This window comes from Vicugna pacos, chromosome 25 (genome assembly GCF_048564905.1).
Source record: "Vicugna pacos chromosome 25, VicPac4, whole genome shotgun sequence".
In the NCBI taxonomy this organism is placed as follows: domain Eukaryota; kingdom Metazoa; phylum Chordata; class Mammalia; order Artiodactyla; family Camelidae; genus Vicugna; species Vicugna pacos.
Genome location: NC_133011.1, coordinates 10,800,927 through 10,822,950, shown reverse-complemented (window position 1 = coordinate 10,822,950; position 22,024 = coordinate 10,800,927). Strand labels below are relative to the sequence as shown.

At 38.8% G+C, this 22,024-nt stretch overlaps 1 protein-coding gene across 12 annotated transcripts in view; it reads left to right on the top strand.

Annotated features, from left to right (window-relative positions):
- NCALD (neurocalcin delta) overlaps nt 1-22,024 on the top strand; it is a 365,895-nt gene that overhangs the window by 268,384 nt on the left and 75,487 nt on the right. For 3 of the 12 annotated variants that reach the window (XM_072949554.1, XM_072949561.1, XM_072949562.1), the window contains one exon: nt 393-484. The exons of 7 other annotated variants lie outside the window; for them this stretch is intronic. The gene's annotated coding sequence lies outside the window, so the exon portion shown is untranslated. Of the gene's footprint in view, nt 1-392; nt 485-20,043; nt 20,205-20,809; nt 20,943-22,024 lie in introns of those variants that run through there. 2 more of the 12 variants (XM_006212167.4, XM_072949564.1) reach the window with 2 other exon arrangements.

Here is a 22,024-nt window from a genome sequence, read left to right as displayed (position 1 = left end):
AAGATTCAGTGGAGAAAGTAACTGCAGATGTGGTAAAAACAGCAAGAGAACTAGAATTAGATGTAGAGCCTGAGGGTGGGACTGAATTGCTGTGATCTCATGATAAAACTTAAATGGATGAGAAGTTGTTTCTTATGGGTGAGCAAAGAAAGTGGTTTCTTGAGATTTCTTGAGGTTTGTTAAGGTTTCTTGAAGATTGTTGAAAAGAAAACAGAAGATTTAGAATATGACATAAACTTTGTTGATAAAGCAGTAGCAGAGTTGACTCCAGTTTTGAAAGAAGTTGTACTGTGGGTCAAATGCCATCAAACAGCATTGCATGCTAATGAGAAATTGTTTGTGAAAAGAAGAGTCAATTGATGTGGCAAACTTTATTATTGTTTTGTTTTAAGAGATTGCCACAGCCACCCCAGCCTTCAGCAACCACCATTCTGACCAGTCAGCAGCCATCAGCTTCAAGGCAAGACCATCCATTGGCAAAAAGGTAACAGCTTGCTAAAGGCTCAGATGATGTCTAGCATTTTTTCGCAATAAAGTATTTTTAATTAAGGTATGTACATTGTTTTTGAGACATGGTATTGTTGCATACTGAATAGACTGTAGTATAGTGTAAACATAACTTTTACATGCACTGGGAAACAAAAAAACTCATGTGACTTGATTTACTACAATATTCACTTTGTTGTGGTGGCCTGGGGCTCAACCTCCAATATCTCTAAGGTATGCCTACAGCAAGTTTAATGAGTTAGCTCATCATCTGAAGTGGTGGTAGGAATAGTGGTTCAGACAAAAAAAATTACAAGAAATTTATATAAGAGGATAAATCTGTAGTGAGTTATTAAGGGAAAGTAGGGTCTGTGCTTATTCGTACCCCAGTATGGTGGTTTTATTTGTAATTTGGAAGCTGTTGTCAGCCTGTGAGAACAGCAATAGTTAATGGACACAGCTTTGGGCCCCGGCAGGACAGTGGTACAACAGGCCAGTAGAAACTGGGAGGGCTCAATAAATAGGGAGGTTGATGCTGATCAGTAACAAATACTGCCAGTAATACTAACATGTTCCAGCTTCTATGTAGAGGCAGGGAATGGGCCAAGATGACAGAATAGAGCATAGGTCCTGTGTGCCACTTACAGAGATATTTTTTTCTTTCCTTATTTTTTGAGATCAGAGCAAAGAAATTATTGATTGGATATAGAAGTTTCATGACAGTTAAATGACATTTTGTTCAGGGTAATTGTAGGATTTACATTGTTTCCTTTTGACAGTTGATCAAAAGGAAATGAAAATTTTCAAGGCAGACTGCCCCCATGTAGATCAATAAGTAAGCTGCTACTTTTAATTTTCTTCCCAGGACTTTGGAAGGCAAACTGAGGGATCTTTCCAGAATTTGCCTTCTCCATTGCCTCAGTTGGCACTGCCATATATATAATTGCTCCACTGATGCTGCCAGCGGGTTGTTGTCAACTCCCACCATACTCAGAAGATTTTATGGCTGCTCTCTAGGGCTTTCCTGGGTTCTGATCTTAACCCCCAGTTAAAGAACAGTATAATTTGAGTACAGCCTTGAATGTTCTAGTATTTTGAGAACCCATTCAGCTTGTAAACATTCATTGGCTGCTTCCCTTTTTCTAGAAATGATTTTTTCCTCATCTACTGACCTTAAGAAGCCTGGAGACTGACGGTATTTACATTTTTTTTCCTGAAAGCCTTGCCAAGATGGGCCAAAAATATTGTTCCAATACCTTTGTCCTAAAGAGCACTGTGAAATTCCAAGGCAAGCCAAACTCAGAATGTTGGTGGGATTTATTTTCATCAAGGAGGAGCGCTTATATGTATAGAAACTTAAATTTGAAAAAAGAACATTGAAGAATCTTTCTTGTCTTTCATGTGGGTGCCTCTTACAATTGCAGCTTTTTATACAGAGTTTCCAGGACCTGGTTTTTCAGCCAGTTACGAGATCTCTCTTTTTCTTCTCTTTTTATTAAGCAGAACATTTCACGGCCTTGCTAACAGCAGGAAAAAAAGTTTTTTCACATTCTCCATGCTCACTCTATTTTTAATTTTCTAAAACTGGTAACTACTTGCCAGAACTATTCTGGCATTCTCTGAAGCAATGCCATTTGTCATCAGAAAACTTTTGAACTCTACATAAATGCAAAATATCAAAGGACATTTCTATATCCTGACAAGGCTCACAAAAACAATTAGACTGCATTTTATGAGCTTTGTTTGGGTTGGTTGAAAGGATTTGTCATTTTTTTTGGACTAATTATATCAGTAAAGGTTTAGTCAGGAAAATAGAAACCATGTTAGGTATGTCAAACAAAGGAGATTTAAAACAGGGGACTGATTCTAAAAGTAAGGCCTGAAGGAACAAAAAAGGGAAGGTGGGATCATGCAGAGATTAGACTGTCAAGCTGCTGCTGCCGGCAGAACGGAAGAGCCAGGGTGTGCACTCCCTGGAACCGTCTGGGTCGGCACCTGCCTCTGAACCTGGTGCTACTTGGGGAATTGCAAAGGACATGGCTGCTGCTGCCGCTCCTGGAATAGGCAGCCCCTTTGGGGCCCAGAGTAGCCAGCTGCCACCAAGGCTGGGCACATGGCCGGGAGGAGAGGGAGGACTGTCAGTGGCTTCTCTCCTCCTCCCATCTTCCAGACACACGCCAGTGGCTCCCACTGCTTGGAGCTCATTGATAGTCAGTTGGCAGGATTCTGGAGGATGTAGCTTGCAGAGTCCAGCTCCCTGCAAAACAGAGCTGAGCGTAGAAGGGAAGGAAGTGGAACTGAGAGCAAACAGGCAAATGACAGCTCATGTCTGTCCTTCCTACCAAGGGACGCTGTACCACACAGTGTGTCACATCCTTCTTTCCAGCTCCGTGAATGAATAGCGAATGAATAATGAATGAATGATGTTCCCTTGGTTTTCTTTGCACTTTCCCAGATACTTTAAATTTTAGATAGCTTCCATTTTTAAAAAAAAATTTAAAGATGGGAGTATGAATGAAAAAAATCAAGCAATACATTTTATTGTTTATCTTTTGTGATTTGTTTCTTTAGAAAGTTTTGGAGGAAGGCACTTTTGGCTTATGCTTCCACAAAATGCTAGGTGACGTGTAAATATTTCTCATTTAATATATTTGGCAACCTAAGATGTAGTAATTACTTTTATCCTCAACCCCCCAACCCCCAAGGAAGCAGAGTCTCAGAAAAAGCTTCAAAGCTCTTCATTTCCAGAACTGGGGCAAGAACTCAGCCTAGCACTTTCCAGCCAGCATGTGGTGGCCTTGTAGCTTGGAAAAAAAATGGCAATTTTTTACTTGCAACCCAAAAGAGACCTTGATGTGGGAAAAATAGGATTTGTGAATAGTTTGCCAAAGCTTTTTTGTTTTTTCCTATTGTAATGCTACTGTGAGCTCAAAGACACAGTGTACACTCCAGGGCATACCCGTGCCCAGCTTGAACTTCAGAGCTCTTTGCTTGAATCTCTTTAAAATACAAGTCTCAGTATGTCTTTTATAGAATTCATTTGCTTCTCTGTCATTTCCTCCCAGTAAATTGTAAGCACGTCAAGGACCACCGTGGTGGTCATGTTCATCTCTGGACCCCACACAGGGCCTGGCAGAGAGCTAGCACCTAGATGGGGCTGAAGAAGTGTGTGGCTGTTGAGCTGTGGGTGTTGGAAGGCCTCCTTCGTGGGCTGTGCAGACCAGACCACGGGAACCACAGTCTTCAGAGACAACTTAGTTCATGGCTCGTCTTCACTACTTACCAGCCATGTGGCCTGGAACGGTTATTAATTTTTCTGTGCTCTCTCCTGTAAAATGGAAATAACACCTACCTTTCAAGGGTCATTGTAAGAATACGTTGCTTAATGTATATAAAGTTCCTGGCACAGTAACTAGCCTATGCTAAGTCCTTAATAAATACCAGTTTACCATTGTATAATTTTTTATTGGTTAATAGCTATAGCAATCAATTTCATCAGAACTCAATAAAAAATGCACTAAGTGATTAAAAAAGAGATTTATGAATGAGAAATCACCTAAATATAAACAAGACTTAGCTCATTTAGATGTTGAATATCTGGAAGCTTTCTAGGGGAAAAAGAAACTGGTTGATTAGAAGTGATCTGAGTTTTCTCAGGTCTGTAGTAACAGTACTTACCTCACAGGACTATTGTGAAGATCAAATGAGGTAACTCACATGAGGCACTCAGCACAGTGCCAAGTGCAAAACCAGCCAAAAAAAGAAGCATACCTAAATATTATTATTGTAACTATGTTTATTTTTTTCCTCTGTCAAAATTAAAGGTTAGAAGAGAGCATGAGAAAAAAAATGGGAGGAAAGTTTAGTGCAGGATAGTGGAATGGGTGAATATTTTAGTTCAGAGCATTTCCCTTTACAATGTTTTGCATTTGATATTCTAAAAAATATATTTCTAAGCCCAGACTCCTCCCAGAGCAAAGCCTCATGTCGGGGTCCCTCCTCTTTCCAGCAATCGGGAAGCCCCATTTCACAACCCTTCCAGCTCTCAGAAAGCAAACACTGAGCCGGGGAGTCCCCCACACAGATTTTAAATGGACCAATTGTAGCTTTATCCTTCCTGCAGCTGTTTTTGGAGAAGCTGCTGTTCTTAGATGCCTGATTATCCCACACCTGTGAGGACATAGCATCGCTCTCTGAGAACCAAATCATGTTTGAAATTTCTGGTGTCAGAGGGTCTTTTAAAAAATGGATGGCTTAGCATTTCCTCAGAATGCTGCATTCACGGGAGGGGTCTTCCACCTGACCTGTCGGGAACAATGTGTCTTTCAGGCTGTGGCCACCGTGAATGGGACGCTCTGAACCTCCTCTCTTTAGGGTTATTATTCTGAAATGCTCATTGTCGGCAATGCCCTCTTGGCAGCTGGACAGTAAAATGCATCTTTCTATCAATTCGGTTTCTTTCCTTTTTTTTTTTTTTCGGTAGCTGCTTGGCTAAAGAAGCAAGAGCCAGCCTAGCTACATTCTATCTGTGCACCTGCATTATTTACACTGTCAGAAACTCCAGGCAAGAGGCTGAAACCGTGATTATTATTGGGCTTGGGAACTGCAAAGACAGGCAAAAGAGACTTTCTTTTAATGTGGGTGGCAGGGAAATAAAATGACGATCCAGAAAGAACCAATTCTAAGGCATGAACTCTAAAAGCGATCTGCCAATTAACTGTGAAGAGGATGGCGTCTTAATCAAGCACTTTATCTGCTGCCCAGGCTTCCCGGGGCTCGTCAGGTTCCCCTCCAACCAGGAGGGGAGAGTGGATTCCGTTAGGCTTGCAGAGTGCCTAGCCAAGAGGGAGAACAAGGGGCTTCTATTCTGGCACATGAATCCTTATTACAAGTGCTCAGCTCAGGTTTGACCGAGGAATCTGAGCTGCCAGCAGCGCGGAGAGAGGCAGGACATCCTAAATGACTTCTGCGATTGAGCAAGGAAAACACCGTCTTCCGATTTTGAAAGGGAAAGAGACTTTCTGGAGACCAGACCATAAAGAGACCAGGAGATGTGCAAATATAATTTATCAGATATTTTTCTGAGTATAATCACTCAATTATCTTCAAGTTTGCATTTTCATGCAGTAAAAATAGGCAAGCAGCTGACATTCAGGGAAGGGCCTTTGTGTAATGGACAGATTTTCATCATGAACCCTAATCCTGAGACTTTTCCATGGCCTAATCTGGACAAATCCTATAATTAAAGGCATTCTAGTGTCTGGGGATAATGGATTTGCTGAAGGTGATCAGGTGATGCTGTACATCACACAAAGTGTGTACTGTGTACCTTGGGGCTATTTGCATAGTGATCTTTATGCCAATAGAAGATACGTTTTCTCTGTAATCAGCATGTGTTACCTTTAGAACCAGGAAATAATTTTAAAGGAACATTACTTTAAAGAATTTTAATTGGTCTTTGTATGAGAGCTCAGATGACCTAGGGTCCAATCCGCCACCTGCTAGCTGTGTGTCCTGAAGTGGCTCAGTTACCTGGTTACGTCAGTTTACAAAGTCCTCCAAGAGCTGCCCCACAACTGGCTTGCTCATCTTGTACTTACTCTTCTTAGCATTCTGCCATCCTGGCCTTTTTCTGTTCCTCTAACAGGCCATGCCTCTCAACTCTGAGGTTTTCAACCCACTGTTTTCTCTGTTCAACACATCTGCCAACTCCTCAACTGGCTCACTCCTCCTCTTTCTTCTTCATGCAAGGGCCATGTCTTCTGAGAGCGAGTCTCTGAAATCCCAGACTGAATTAGGTCCTCCTGGGCTAGCACTGGGTAGCTCTCCTTCTGTATCACTGGTTACTAAATGTTGTAATTGTTCAATAACTATAAACTCCATGAAGCCAAAGTCTGTGTCTTTCTTATGCATTGCTGTGTCCCCAATACACAGAGAAAGCATTCTCTGAAGATAATTAGGTGAACAAGTGAATGAATGAGCGAAATGATCTAGATAATCAAGGTCTTTTCAGTTTCGCAGAATCAGTAACACTGATTCAGTTGAGGACAACAATGTGCTGACTGTGTTTGTATTAGAGTTCACTTGCTTCAGCTGATGGAATGCCCACTTTAGCTAGCTAGACAGAAAGAGGTTATTGATATGATGTTGATGTGGCTCGTAGACATTAAGGAGTAACTGTAGGAACTGGAGAGGCCCTGTGGAGCTCAGAGTTGTAACTGGGGACTCGGACTCCAAGCCCATCATCATTTTATAGAAGATTCCATTGTTACTCATTTCCAAGTGCACGACCTTAATCGACCAGAAATCTTCCTTTCATAGAAGGTTCTATGTTAACTCATTCCCAAGGGGACAGCCTTAATAGACCAGAAATCTTCCTTTCATCTTTTTTTTTAATTGAAATATAGTCAGTTTATAATGTGTTAATTTCTGGTGTATAGTATAGTGATTCAGTTATACATACATATATGTTATGTATGTGTGTGTGTGTGTGTGTATATATATATATATATATTTTTTTTTTCCTTTCCCAGCTGGAAAGGACATCTCCCTCCCCAAAGCACTGCAGTACTTTGCTGTGCTTCTCTTGGGATATGTGATATCTCCCCTCTCTGTTTTGCTAGCTCCTTAAGGCTGGACTCACCTTAATTTCCTTTGCAAAGCTATGCTTAAGAGGCATGCATGGTACACATTTGTTGTCTGTATTAGTTTCCTATTGCTGCCATTAAAAACATTATCCCAATCTTTAAACTTAAGACTTAAATTTTGACTTAAAACGACACATTTATTATCTAACAGTTCTGGAGGTCAGAAATCTGAAATGGGTCTCGCTGGGCTGTACTCAAAGTGTAGGTAGGGCTGGGTTCCCTTTCATAGGCTCTGGGGATTGGTCCACTTCCATCTTAGTTCATTCAGGCTGTTATAACAAAAATACCACAGACTGGGTGGCTGATAAACAACAGAAATTGATTGCTCACAGTTCTGGAGATTGGAAGTCTAAGACCAGGTTGCCATATGGTCAGGCAAGGGTCTTCTTCCGGGTCACAGACTCTTCATTGTGTCCTCACGTGGTGGAAGGGGCAAGCAAGCTCTCTGGCGTCTCTTTCATAAGGGCCTAATCCCATTCACGAGGGCTCCACCTTCATGACCTAAGCACCCCACAAGGCCCTACCTCCCAATACTATTGCATTGGAGGGTAGGTTCCCAACATACAGACTTTAGGGGGACATAAACATTCAGACTGAGGCAATTTCTTTTCCTTTTCCAGCTTCTAGAGTTTGCCTGCATCCTTGATTCATAGCCCTTTCTCCATCTTCAAAGCCAGCAACATTAGGCCAAAACCTCTTCATGCTGCTGTCTTTCTGCTTTCCTCTTCCACTTTTAAGAACCTTCGTGATTACATTGGGGTCATCAGATAATCCGAAATAATCTCCATATTTTACGGTGAGCTGATTGGCAACCTTGATTCACCTTTAACACATAAGATAGCAAATTCACAGGTTCCTGGAATTAGAACAGGGGCATCTCAGGAGGTGGGAGTGGGCAGGGAAATGAAGGGTGAGCAGAGTATTCATCTGCCTCTCACATTATCCAAACACAGTAACTGAAATCAGTAGTCTATTAGAACAAGTCAGGAAGATAACTACGTCCTTTAGTCAAATGTCTTTCTGAAAAGTTGTGATAAATAGTTCTCCTATCATTGAACTGCATTTTATATTCATCAGGGAGGTAATTATGCTTTAAATGTCCTAATTAATTATTTTACTACATTAAGATTTATATATATTTGACTTTATTAAAGCAAGATTCACATCTTTTATCATGTGAACACATTTGTTTTATATAAACCTATGCGAAGGTTATTATGGAAAAGTTTTTGCATAAATAAAATAACTAGGCATTCACTGTCCTTGAAGTATTGATGTGGGGGATGACTTTTTTAGAAGAGAAGCTAGTATCAGCAAATGAATAATGCCCTATTTTCCCTCTTTTATATAGAATAAATAATTTAATAAGCTAAATGTGATTCTATGCTGTGGTTTTAACTGTCATTAAATGCTGTTAAGTGAAAATATAGACTATGAAAATGTAAATTCATAGTTCTGATGTTAAGAACTATTATCATCTATTTACTAAGGAATTCAATGAAAACAAGAAATCACGTTTCATGTAAGTTCATTCTTTAGGAAGCATAAATTTAGGATAAACTGGACCCTAATCATCATGTTTCTTAATTATTCTTACTAATTGTGAAGTTTAGCTCTGTCTTTTCAGCTGTACCAGATGTACCACTAAATTTGAGCATCACTCTTATCACTACCCTGCAAGGTAATTAGTATTTCCATTTCACAGATAATAAAATCAAGACTCAAGTTAAGTAAATAGTCCAAAGTCATAGAGATGAAAAGTCATACTTGGGGAGCCCACATTTAAATCTGGGTGTAACCAATTCCAAAGTTCATACCCTTTCCACTATAATACAGCAAGAATCCTTGATGTCAACATTTTGTACAGAAACTCAACAAAATGTATGACTTTGGGCTGCAAATACATTTCAGGACTGATTTTCCATTCTTATTTATAGGAGTTCCATTTCAACACAGACACCTCAGGAAAGCATCTAGATTCTTCATGTTTTTCAGCCTATTTCTTTATCTCCTGGAAGTAGGAAGGAATAGAATCCTTGATGATTTGTAAAAATCAAGTTTATTAATGTGCAACAGTGTCTGAATGCAAAGAGAGAGTTATGGTTCTAAACCAATCTTTAAAAAGAAAAAAACAAACAAAAAAAGATCAATATTTGCTCTGATTGTACTGGATGTTGCTGATGGAAAAGTGACATTTGCAGCTTTCCCTTTGTATGAAAAATTAAATATAAAGAGATGGTCTGTGGACTGTTTTCCTACAAAATCCTCAGTTTCATATGAGAAATTCTGTCTTTGAGAAAAGAATTTATTTCTCTCATTCAGTCTATGAAAAGGCAGGCAGGGTGAAAGGAGAGGCCGTTTTTACTTCTTGAATAATTTTATTGTTTCTTTTCTCCTTTTTCTATGTCTTCAATCTATGTAACTCCTCAGTGTCCAGAAAGACTTTAAAGAGCCTTTGCATAATTATTTCCAAATATTAATTAAATGTTACTAGTTTAATTACTTGGAGAAATGAAGTTTTCTAGTATTTCTTCTGCAGTGCTTTTGAATGCAGTGCACTCTATTTTCTTCTAGACGGATTCCAGGGAATTTCATGAAATTCCATAAGCTTATTTACTATGTGACATTTCACTTCCACAAAATTACCAATTTTTTTTTTAATGGTGGAAACTCTAACACTTGGGAATAAGTTTGATGTATAATAAGTGTGCCTTAAATAAGGTAGAGAAGAAATGCAGGACCGGAAAGACAGCTTTTCTCCATGAAGTCTTCAGGAACCCAGGCTTCTTCCCACAGCACCACCATCCATCTCTCAGGTACATAGCCCACTTCCTCATGGTCCATGGCGGTGGCCATCACCTCCATGCTCCTGAGCAGTAGGATGGTAAACAGACTGAAACAAAGAAAAGGTCAAAGGGCTCAGACGAGTTTGTTTTTAAGGAAGGTTCTGGAATGTACATATGACATCAGTTTACATCCAGTTGGCCTTGTCTTAATCACAAAGCCACAGAGCTACAAGGGAGGCTGGAAAATGTCTTTATTCTAGGCAGCTATTTCCCAGCTAAAGATTCTATTTCTATGAAAGAAGGAGAAAATGAGTATTGAGGGGACAACTAGCTGCTGCCACGGACATAGTAGCTGCTCCTTTAGAGTTCTGAAGGGCACCATGTGAACCAAAGGACTCAATTTGCTCTTTGTAGCATCAAGGAGCAAAATATGAGTGTGATACTGAAGTGGTAGGGAGGGGACATTTGGCTCATCATAAGGAAGAACATTCCCACATGGACGACTTGACATGTTATACTGGAGGGTCCCCCTTACTGGAAAGTATTCAAGCAGAAGGTGTTTCCTGTCTCTCAGGTACAGAGGGGATTCCTCCTCTGGGGGGAAGATGGCACTGGGTGACCACCAAGGTATTTCCTTCTAAGAGCCTGTGAAAATAATTATTTCTTAACATCTGAAGGATCTGTAATAATGTCCCCTTTTTTATTTCAGATATTGGTGATTTGAGACCACTCTCTCTCTTTTTTTTCCTTGTTCATTCTTTAGGTGTTTTTTAATTCTAGTAATTTGTTTCAAGAGGAGCAACCCTGGCTTTCTCATTTTCTGTACAGTACATTGTTTTCAGTTTCATAATTTCTGCTCTCTTTATAATTTCCTTCCTTTTACCTTCTTGGGTTTTATTTTGCTCTTCTTTGCCCAACTACTTGAGGTAGAAACTTAGATCATAGATTTCAAACCTCTTAAAAAATGAAATTTTTTTTTATTGATTTAGGGTCAAATGAAATAGAATCATGAAAATGCTGTGTAAATCACAAAGCACAATGTAAGTGGTCAGGGCAGTCTCTTATCACTGTTTCAACGACTGTGCCCAGTCACCCTGTGATGACTAAATTTAACATGGCTCTCTCTGTCTGTCTTGTTCCCTGGTCTCTGCCACGCTATCTGCCACATTTGGTATCACACCCAGCTGTTAGGCTTCACTAATTTTTGGCTTATGACTCTAGTATTTCTTACAATGCTCTGGGGCATAAATATCTCCACAGTCTGATCCAATTAAATTCATTAGGGGTAGTTTTTGAGGCCAATCTTTGAGGTTTGTTCTGACCCTAGAAGGGCTCTTTTCTAGCTGTCTCTTCCCCTGGCTCTCTCTGGTAAACTAGCTGGTCTACAGGTTGGCTTTTGTCCTTCTTTCAGCCTCCTCTCAATTGTTTACCACGAAGTCTCCATTATTTTCAAGAGCAACCTTAAACTTGAGCTTACCCACATTCTATTTCAAATAAAGTCAGTTTCTTTGGGAAGATCTTCAGAGCCATCTACTCTTGCAGACTGCCTCTCCCTCTAGAAAAAAGTCTCTGAGTGAGGACTCTGGACACCAGACAGTGGTGGTAACCTCTAGTCTCAGACAGCCTCTGGCACAGAACCTCTGCCCTGCGAGTGAGCTGGGTTGAGGGCAATGAGGGCACTAGGATTTTTGTCCTGCCGTTCCTGGAGTAGAGCCTCTGCCCTGTGGCTGGGGGCTGGGTGGAGGAAGGGAGCTCCCCACCTCCTGGCTGTGCTCACCAGGAATTTAACACCAGAGCTGGAGAAACGCTGATGGTCTGCCTTTCCCAGTGAGATACTGTGTCCCTTTATCAAGAGCCGAGGAGAGAAGACGCCCAGTCTTACTGGTGCCACCTTCCCAGAGTGGAGCTTCCATCAAACTGCGCGGAGGGGTTGGGGAGGAGGTAGGTCATGACTCAGAAGTGCCACAGATTCTTGATGTTCTTATCAAGCTTTAGTATATTTTCTTGAATAAATATTTATTCATTGGCAGTATGCCCTAAGGACGATTCTCAGAGACTTTATAGAACACTTAACAGTATTTTCATAAGTTATGCTTGTTTCACTGGAGTACAGATCCACGGAGCTCTTCAAAGTGCCGTGCTAAAAGTGGAACTCTGTTTTTGCTTTTTTTTTTGTTAACAGATATGTGTTTCCATTAAACAGGGCTTTAGGTGCATGTAAATTTTGATATCAGTTCAAAATATTTCTACATTGCAATGAAGTGTCCTTCTATGTCTCTAGTGGGATTTCTTGCTTATAGTACTATTAAATACTATTTCTTGATAACAATACCGCTACACCAGCTTTTACATGTTAGTTGATATATCACTTTTCATCTCTTAACGTGAAGTAAAGAATTAGAATTTTCTTATTAATACAGTCTGATATCTGTTGTCTTTTAATTGGAATATTTGGCCAGTTTATGTTACAGTAACCATGGACACATTTGAGATTAAATCTTCAATGTTACTATTTCTTCCTATGTATTATATCATTTTCTTTTCTTTTATTCCCCCTCCTTTTTTTGCCTCTTTTGGGAATCAAGCAATTTTTAAATTATTCTCCTGCTGTGTTAGTTTATAAGCTATTCATTCTTCTGTTACTCTTTTATGGATACCACAAGGATTAGTAGTTGTGCATCCTTCCCTGTTAGAGAGTATTATTAATTAGTACTTTGACCAGAAAACAGGAATCTTAGAACACTTTAATTCTATCCACCCTCTCTTACCTTTTGTACTAATGTTGCCCTATATTTTGCATCTACACACATTTTAAACCCTACAAGACATTATCATTTTATAAAATTGGTATTCATTTAAATTCATCTGTATGTTTGTCCTCTCTGTATCTCTCTGTTTCCATCTGGGATCATTTTTCTTCTGCTTAAATAACTCTTCATAAATTTATGTAATTCTGTTGGAACAACTTCCCTCAGTTTTTGACTGAAATGTCTTATGTCATCATCATTTAAATTTTTTTAATTAAACTTTTAATTTGAGATAAGTGGAGATTCACATGCAGTTGTGAGAAACAATATAGCGAGAACCCAAATACCCTTTACCCACTTTCCCCTAAAAGTAACATTTTGCAAAGCTGTCATACAATTTTACAACCAGGATATTGACATTAGCACAGTCAAAATACAGAATGTTTCCATCACACCACAAGAGTCCCTCACATAGCGCATTTACAACCGTAGGCACTTCCTCCCATTCCCTCCTTAATCTTTGGCAACCACTGATCTGTTTTTCATGTCTATAATTTTGTCATATCAATAATGTTTATATAAATGGAATTGTACAGTATGTGACCTTTGAGATTAGTGTTTTCACACAGCAAAATTCTCTGGACATTCATGCAGGGTTTTGTGTGCATCAGTAGTTTGTTCCATTTTACTACTGAGTGCTATTCCATAGTGTGGATGTACTAAAATGTGTTCACCCATTCACTCATTGAAAGCACCTGAGCTGTTTCCAGCTGTTGGCCAGCACAAAGAGAGCTGCAATAAGCATTTGTGTACAAGCTTTTCTGTTAGCATACATCTTCATTTCTCTGAAATACCAAGAGCACAATTGCCAAGTCATACAGTATTTGCATGTTTAATTTTGTTTTTAAATTGTCAAACTGTTTTCTATAATGGCTGTACCATTTTACATTTCTACTAGCAACGTATGAGTGATTCAGTTTCTCTGCCAGTATTTGATATTGTTGCTATTTTTTATTTTAGTCATTTTGAGAGGTGTGTAGTAATATCTCATTATTGTTTTAACTTGCTTTTCCCTAATAGCTAATGATATCAGAAAATTGTTTCATGTGCTTATTTGTTATCTGTATATATTCCTGGGGGAAATGTCTTGGGGGAAATTGGATTGTTTTACTGTTGATTTTTACTGTTAAGAAGTCTTTTGTTGCTCCTTGTAAGTGAATATAATTTTTTGTCTTGCTGCTTTTAATAATTTATCTTTGTCTTTAGTTCTCAACAAGTTGGTCATGATGTGTCTATGTGTGATTTTCTTGTGGTTATCCTGTTTGGGGGTATATAGGGCTTCTTAAATCTGTTATTTTGTATCTTTTGTAAGTTTTAGGACTCTCTCAGCCTATTGTCTTGAAATATTGCTTCTGTCCTCTCTCTCTCTCCTCTCCCCAACATGTTAGCCTTTTCATATGTCCCAAAAGTCTCTTACATTCTTTTCTGTATTTTCCATTCATTTTTTCTTCTCATACTTCAGTCTAGATATTATCTACTAATCATTCATTTCACTATTTTTCTCTTTTGCTGTATCTCCTATGCTCTTGAACCCATCTATTGTGCTCTTAATTGCAGTTGTATGTTTCAGTTAATTTTAATACGCTCTTCTTAAGCAGATTTTATTATTCTGCTTGTGGAACTCTCCACCCTGCTATCTATTTCCTTGAACATTTTCATTATACTGTGGACCTTTGAATAACGTAGGTTTGAACTGCATGGGCCACTTATATGTGGATTTTTTTCACTAAATATGTACTACAGTGCTACACACAGCTCTACGGTTGGTTTAATCTGTGGATGTGGATGTGCGGATACGGAGGGCCAACTGTAAAGCTATACGCAGATTTTCAACTATGTGGATAGTCGGCTTCCCTAAATTTCACATTATTCAGGGATCAACTATGGTTATTTTAAAGTCCTGCCTGATAACTGCAGAAGATGGATCTATGATAACTACCCATGGATCTGTCTATGGTCTATTTCTTCCTCTTGGATTTTGCTTAGTTATACCAGTTTTCTCGCACAATTAATGATTTTTGAGTGAACTGGAAGTGGCGTATGCAGAGCAGCCAAGGGTCTGTCTCACGTCATCTTCCTTTAGAGAGGGTTAATTTTCTCTGGAAAGTAGTAACAGGGGCAAATTACCTGGATCCAACTAAGTATTGTAGTGATTCTAGGATGGGTCCTGGTTTTTGTGAGGATGTATCTATTTCCCATTTTCCATTACTTCTAGGTCATAGCCTTTCAGTTATGAGACCTAAAAACTAAGGGTGTTTACAAGCTCCAGCTCCTCGGAAGATCTTGAACTCCCAAGCCTGCAAGACTGCTACACACACCCTTCATGTTTTTATCCTGTTTGCTACATTTTAATGCTTCGCTTCTTTTTCTCTTGTCTAACACCATCTAGGAGTTGGCAAATACTTCAAGGGCAAAATAGTTCAGAATATTGGGATCTCTTCTCTGTGCTTCCTTTTTCGTTTTGTTTTTTTTAAACTAGGATCTCAGTCCCCAAAGTCCTGGATGTTTTTGAGTATTTGTACCCCCATTTTTTTTTCTCCAGTCTCTGAGAATGCCAAAAGCCTCACACCACTTAAGAATTAAAAAATAATAATAATTTGAGGAGAGAAGTAACAGATAATATGGAGAATGCTGGGGCTTGCATCATTATAGTTCCCTTTTATCTGAGATCTTGGCGCTTGAAGGTCATGATGCCTTTGCTACTCTTTGATGCCTTCCAACCACTTTTTTAAAATCCAGCTATTATTATCTCAGTGAGAGTATTAATTTGAAGACAAAAAAAAATTCCATCATACTGGGAAATAGAAGTTACTCAAGCCTGTGTGATCCAAATATTTGCTTCAGTTAAGACTATAATAATTTAGGGGGAGGGTATAGTTCAGTGGTAGAGCATGTGCTTAGCATGCACAAGGTTCTGGGTTCAATCCCTGGTACCTCCATTAAATAAGTCAATAAAAAATAAATAAATAAACCTAAGTGCCTCCCTCCCCCTAAAAAAAAAAAGACTATAATAATTTGGGCAGTTTTATTTTATTTTATTTTTACTGTTTTATTTTGCCTGTTTTCTTTGATTCAAATCTTCCTGATTAGATTTTTCTTGCGATATTACTCCTTAAGCCAAAGCTAAATTAAGATCATCAGAGTTCCCAAATGCAGAAAGGGTAAGTTGGCCTTCTCACTCTCATAAGGAATTAAAAATAAAAATAACCCTCAAGTATAAAATAACCGTTAAAAATAATTCAATTCTTTCTAAAAATACATCAAATGTAAATTATTTCCAAAAATTAGTGGAGCCAGGCTTCCTGGGTATAGATCCTGGCTCTGCATGTACTCAGTAAGCAAGTTACTCAATCTTTCTCTGCTTAAGTTTCTCTTTTTTTTTTCTCGTTTTGTTTTTTTTTTTTTAATTGAAGTATAGTCGGTTACAATGTGTCAATTTCTGGTGTACAGCACAATGTCCCAGTCATGCATATACATACATATCATATTCTTTTTCCTTAAATATTATTACAAGATATTGAATATAGTTCCCTGTACTCTACAGAAGAAATTTGTTTTTAATCTATTTTTATATATAGTGGCCCACATTTGCAAATCTCAGACTCCCAAATTTATCCCTTCCTACCCTCTTTCTGTTGGTAACCGTAAGATTGTTTACTATGTCTGTGATTCTGTTTGTAGATAAGTTAATTAGTGTCCTCTTTTTTTCTTTTTTTAGATTTCATATATGAGTGATATCATATGGTGTTTTTTTCTTTCTCTTTCTGGCTTACTTCACTTAGAATGATGATTTCTAGGTCCATCCATGTTGCTGCAAATGGTATTATTTTATTATTTTTATGGCTGAGTAGTATTCCATTGTATAAATACACCACAACTTCTTTATCCAGTCATCTGTTGATGGACTTTAGGTTGCTTCCATGTCTTGGCTATTGTATATAATGCTGCTCTGAACATTGGTGTGCATGTATCTTTTCAAATTAGAGTTCCCTACAGATATGTGCCCAGGAGTGGGATTGCTGGCTCACATGATTGTGGAAAAGAATAATACGTGTCTCATAGGGTTATTATAGTAAAGAATTTAATATATCTATAGCACTTAGAACAATGCTCCAGATGTAAGTCCTCAATAAATGTCAGTTTATGTAAAAGATTATCCAACATCAACAGCAGTAGCTGTAAAATACACCAGCATATAACTTATGTACACACATAATAAATACTTATGATTTAGTAGAGATAAGTTTGATTTACTTGGACAATTTACTTGAACCCATCCATTGCTAGAACATTTTGTGATAACTCAACATTTTTGTTTATCTTTTTCCTTCTTTTGCCTTTTTGGGGGCTTGAGGGGAGGCTCTCTCTTCTCTGTTAGCAGGAAGAAAAAGGAAGCATTTCTTTCTGTTGCTCAGCATTTATTTCCCGGTAGTGGAGTCTATTTATCAAGTACTTGTTGTGTTCTGGGCCCTGTGCTAACCACAGAGCTGTAGAGATGACTAAGATCCCGTCCTTTCCCTGAAAGTCTCTATAGACTCACCAGAGTCAGACATAAACACGAAATGACACACACAATGAGCCAGCTACTCTGTGGCAGGGTGTCAGAGTTTTAGAAAACCTTAGCTTTATAATCCACATAACAACCTTAAGATGTAAGCACTGAGGCTCAGAGGACTTAAGTAACTTTCCTAAATGAGATTTGAACCCAGTGCTTACAAAACATAGGTCCATGGCCTTCCCACTTATGTTAAGGTGGGGACACAGCACCATTTCTAGCTAGCAACTGCAAAGAAAAGGTTGATTATCGCTGTCTACTTATGGCCTAAGCCACCTGTTAATTTAATTGTGTGAACCCGAGTCAGACTGCTTGTTTTGTGGCATTTACCATAAATTGCCATAAATAAATTTAGTGGCGTTTATTTCCGGCAAAGTGGTCAAACTAAGAGTAAGCAGCTTTGACATTCATACGGCAAGTGAAAACTATGGTGCAGAACTATTTTCGAATGGGTATTTTTAAATTCAATGAATCATTTTCACCTAAAAAAGTTAGTTATGATTTAAAAAAGAAAATGACACATATTCTTTTTAATGTTGTGGGCTGTGATTAGAGAAGACCTCCATGTTTTTCCTATGATATTTTCAACTAAATTTGGATTAATTAGCCAAACTGGTAGAAACCTGAGCTCCAAAGAGATCGTCCTCACAATTTCAACTCTGCAGGAGGCCCGTGGCTTTCTTAGCTGTAAGAGGGACCTCTAATTCTAGGTAGTTTGCAAAGGGAAGTGACTGATGGCACGTTGGAAGCAGGCTATAGAAAAAAGAATTACATGTATCCGCTTTTCGCTTTGAAGTCCAGTCCACTGATTTTAGCTTATAATGAGTTTAAGCACATAAGTATACAGTAAAGTATACTTAAATCTTTAAAAAAAAAGATAGAAAATTCAAAATAAAAAGATACTATTATTTGTTAAATTTTAAACTAATGAAAGGCCAGAATGTTTAGAACAGCTAACTCCTTGTTTCAGAGGATATCACCTACTGGCAAACTGTGGTACTGCAGCTTTCTCTTTTAGATGTTGACACTGCACAGAGAGGAAGAGTTGATCAGGCAACCATGGATCTGGAGTCAGAGAACGTGGGGCCCTCGAAGTCTAGAAGGATATGCTTTCTCTCCTCTCTTCCCACCCCCTCATTACTATGATGTGCATTTCTGAACAGGAAACCAGAACTATCACTGGAACCAATTACGAATTTGTGAATTGTAGCTGTTACTGAAATTTGCCACTGGCGAAACATCCTGGCCCATTTAGATAGACATTGGACTCAATGAGCTAATTGTCCTTGTGCAAACAGATAAATTCCTAGCCATCACTAATCTGAAATTAAAGGGGGAGCCTTCACTGCAGCATTACACTTCGATTTTATTTCTGCAGTGCTATAGCCAATCGCGTAAGGAAAATAACTTTTCAAATGAAAGTGTATCTTTTCTCCCAGTTGGGACTGAGACAGAAGTAAAGGAAGAGGAAGATGGACTAGGAGGAGTCTATGGCAAAAACAGTTTGAACATTAGTCTTACTGTTCTAGAGAAAATCCTGACTCTAACTGAAGAAATTGCATTCTTTTACAGGGACATAAATGTAATCTGTTCAGCTGGCTTAGCTTCCACTTATATTTGGTAAAACCCCAGAGCTACCTTTTTTAAAAGAAGCCAAAATAGAAATCCTGATAACTCTAGCATGGAGAGATCCTTAGGGTTTTGAGAGCAGTCACTCCTCCGCAGCCGTTTAACCCCTTTGCCCTTTGAATGGGTAAACATTCTCTGAATGTGTTTTTTCAGAGTACCTTCCTCTGGGTTTCATTTCATTTTGTTTAATGGACTTCCTGTTAATTAAGAGGGAGAATGAACTAGGAAATAAGCACGTGTGAGGAGTTAGAAGTAAGCTAGCCTGGTCCTAAAGGAAATGAAGCTCAAGTTAGAAAACGTGCAGGACTGTCCTTTTATTCTGCTGCCCTAGACTTTCACTGAAGTGTGTGTTTAGGGACACTTAACATTTACTCCATGCTGAGCCCCAGAGGGATGTGGACAAGAGCACGTAGGGGAGGATTTGGCACCTGTACGGTGACCCCCAAAATAAAAGTCAAAAAAGGTCAAAATATAAAGTATTTTAAAAGAGTACTGTTTTGAAACTCTTTTGGTCATCATTCTTGCATAGACACTTTCCAGTGCAGGGATCCTGAATTCATGTCAGCTGATTCCCCATCCTATTTGATGTGAGGGTCATTAGACTCATCTGATGTGGGGCCACCCGCCCCAAGTTTCTTCTCTTTCTTTCCATCTCAGTACATAGATGTGGATTCCTCTATCATTTGAAAAATAGCTTTTCTTCCATCTCTCCTTGAGCTTCTGTTTTTATCCATTTGCTTACAAATAGATTTAATTAGCTTAGAATACTGCCCCCAAATTTCTCAGCTTCTTTCCCTCTGTGCTACAGAGAGACACAAGCTTCATGCTGGTGACAGCGAGACCAGTGGGAACATCAGAGGGGCACGCATTTTCCTGCCAGTAACTGTAAAAGACACCAAAGCCTCAAAGAGGAAAGTTGTAGGCGCTCTTGAGTCACAACTTCAAGGGCTGAGGTTGTCGGGGAGCTGTCCGTGATGGTTGTGGGGTGAGTGTACACACACACACTCACTCACACACATTTACACACCACAGTGACAGATGACCTATTGAAATAATTTCAGAGCTGTTCTGTGGTTGCTACGACAACCAATGCTCTCTTGGCTTTCATCTGGCCATGTGACAGGGACTTTGACGTCAGCTGGAGGCAGAGTCTGTGGCTGAGTCCACACAGTCAAAGGCCTGTGAGAATCTGGTGGATGCTGGCTGCCGCCGCCGCTGCTCTTAACGCTGCTGCCGCTGCTTCCCAGGGGCTGCAGAGCATGGACTGTTAAACCTTGCCCTTCTTCTGTGCGAGGTAATTAGTTTGCTTTAGGTACAATAGTTGATGTGTTTATAGCTCATTGTGGTTTTCCCCTCTCTCTTACCTCTTACAAGTTTGTCTTCATGAACAGTTATTGTTGTACCAGGAGAAAAATGTGAAGCAGCTTCTAGTTGTTAATTTGGGGCGGAATCTCTGGAATTTGGTTAAATTTGGATTAATGTTCTGTGAAGTAGGTTAAAATGTAATCGCCTTTCTTATTCAACACTTGCTAACATGACATTATTTAGAGATAGGATTTTGCAGCTTGAGCTAAATATTCCCCGTTGAATTCCAGGAATCCTCCCTTCTGTATTGTTTTGGGTTTAAAGACTCCAGCATAGTCTTGCAGTATGTTGCTAACTTTGCTTTTTTGTACACTTGCTACCCTGTTCTGAATCAGCCTAGAATAGTTTGGAATTCGGTTTCTGTCTTGTTTGCAGCATTCATAATTAGCAACAATAGGCACAGTGGGAAAGAACATTATACTTTGAAACAAAAGTTGGGGTTTTTCTGGTAAATGAAGTATTCTGCAAATACTGGGGAAAACTGTCAACAGCTTCCTGTTTAGAGAAAATAATCTGGAATATGCCAAAGAATCTGGGGTGGAACCTCTTACATGTGTGCATGCAGTTGCTTTTTGGTTGTTAGAGCGAAGTGCACATTTTCAGCATCTTCCTCTGAAAATTCAGCTGTGAAGAGAATAGCATTGGATGGTCTTCACTGAGGAGTCATGTAAGCTGGTTTTTATATTTAAAGATTGAAATAATGACCTAGAGAAGAAAACAATAGCCCTAAAACCAAATTATCATTGGTAGATCTACTTTAATTCAAACACGGATATGAACAGTCACTAAAAATTGCTCCAGATCTCAAATGAGTAATTTGATAACTGATTAGTAGAGCCTTTCATCTCGATTTCTATAGCACTATGCACTGCAAATTGGGTGTGGTGTTTTGCATTGTTGTAGTTTCTTTCCTTGTCAAGTTTAGTGATTTTGAATTTTCTATCATTGCACACAAGTTGGATCATTTGTATAGCTTGTAATTCAAAGAAAACCTCTGGTACTGAAGTTAATTGGAGCCTAGATTTATAACCAGGTGTCTGAATCTTACAAATTTAATTGGAAAAAAAAGGTACATTTTAGAGCAGCACATGTAATATACCCGTTATTTTGATGAATAGAAAATAATGGTTTAACTATGTATATGAAGAATACACATTTTATGGTATGTGAGCTAAGTATCAGCTTAATGCCAGAATACAGTGTTCTGATAGCCTTTATTTTACTTTTGGAGATGGGGATTTTGAACAGTGTTTAGCTTCAGTAACAAGTGAATAATTGTGAGTACATCAGTAATTTCTCAATAGTTTTCACTGAGTGAATATTCATCTGACTTGCTGCCATTTGATATGTCTATTTTTGGCCAGAGTCTCCATGGAGGATTTTCCAAAAAGTCTAATGTACTTATACTCAAGAAACATCCACTGAGGCATTATCTTATCATTCAGTTTATCTCATAATTGTAATAACTCAGAGGCCATATTCTTAAGCCTCCTAGAACTATGTTAAGTGATTTACAGCATTTCAACTGAGCATAAGTAGGACCAACAGCCAGAAGCACTGTCATTTAAAAGCAGTGTCTTTGATGGAGTGCTTTGTTGTTTGTTTCTTTTTCTCAAAATAAGGAATTATCATTATAGTTTTTCCAGGTAGCAGAGATTTTCTTGATGCTCTCTCTATGGTGTTTTAAATTAAAGTTATAAAATGCTTGTATTCAGTGCTCTAATGAAACAGACTGGACTTCAGCAAACA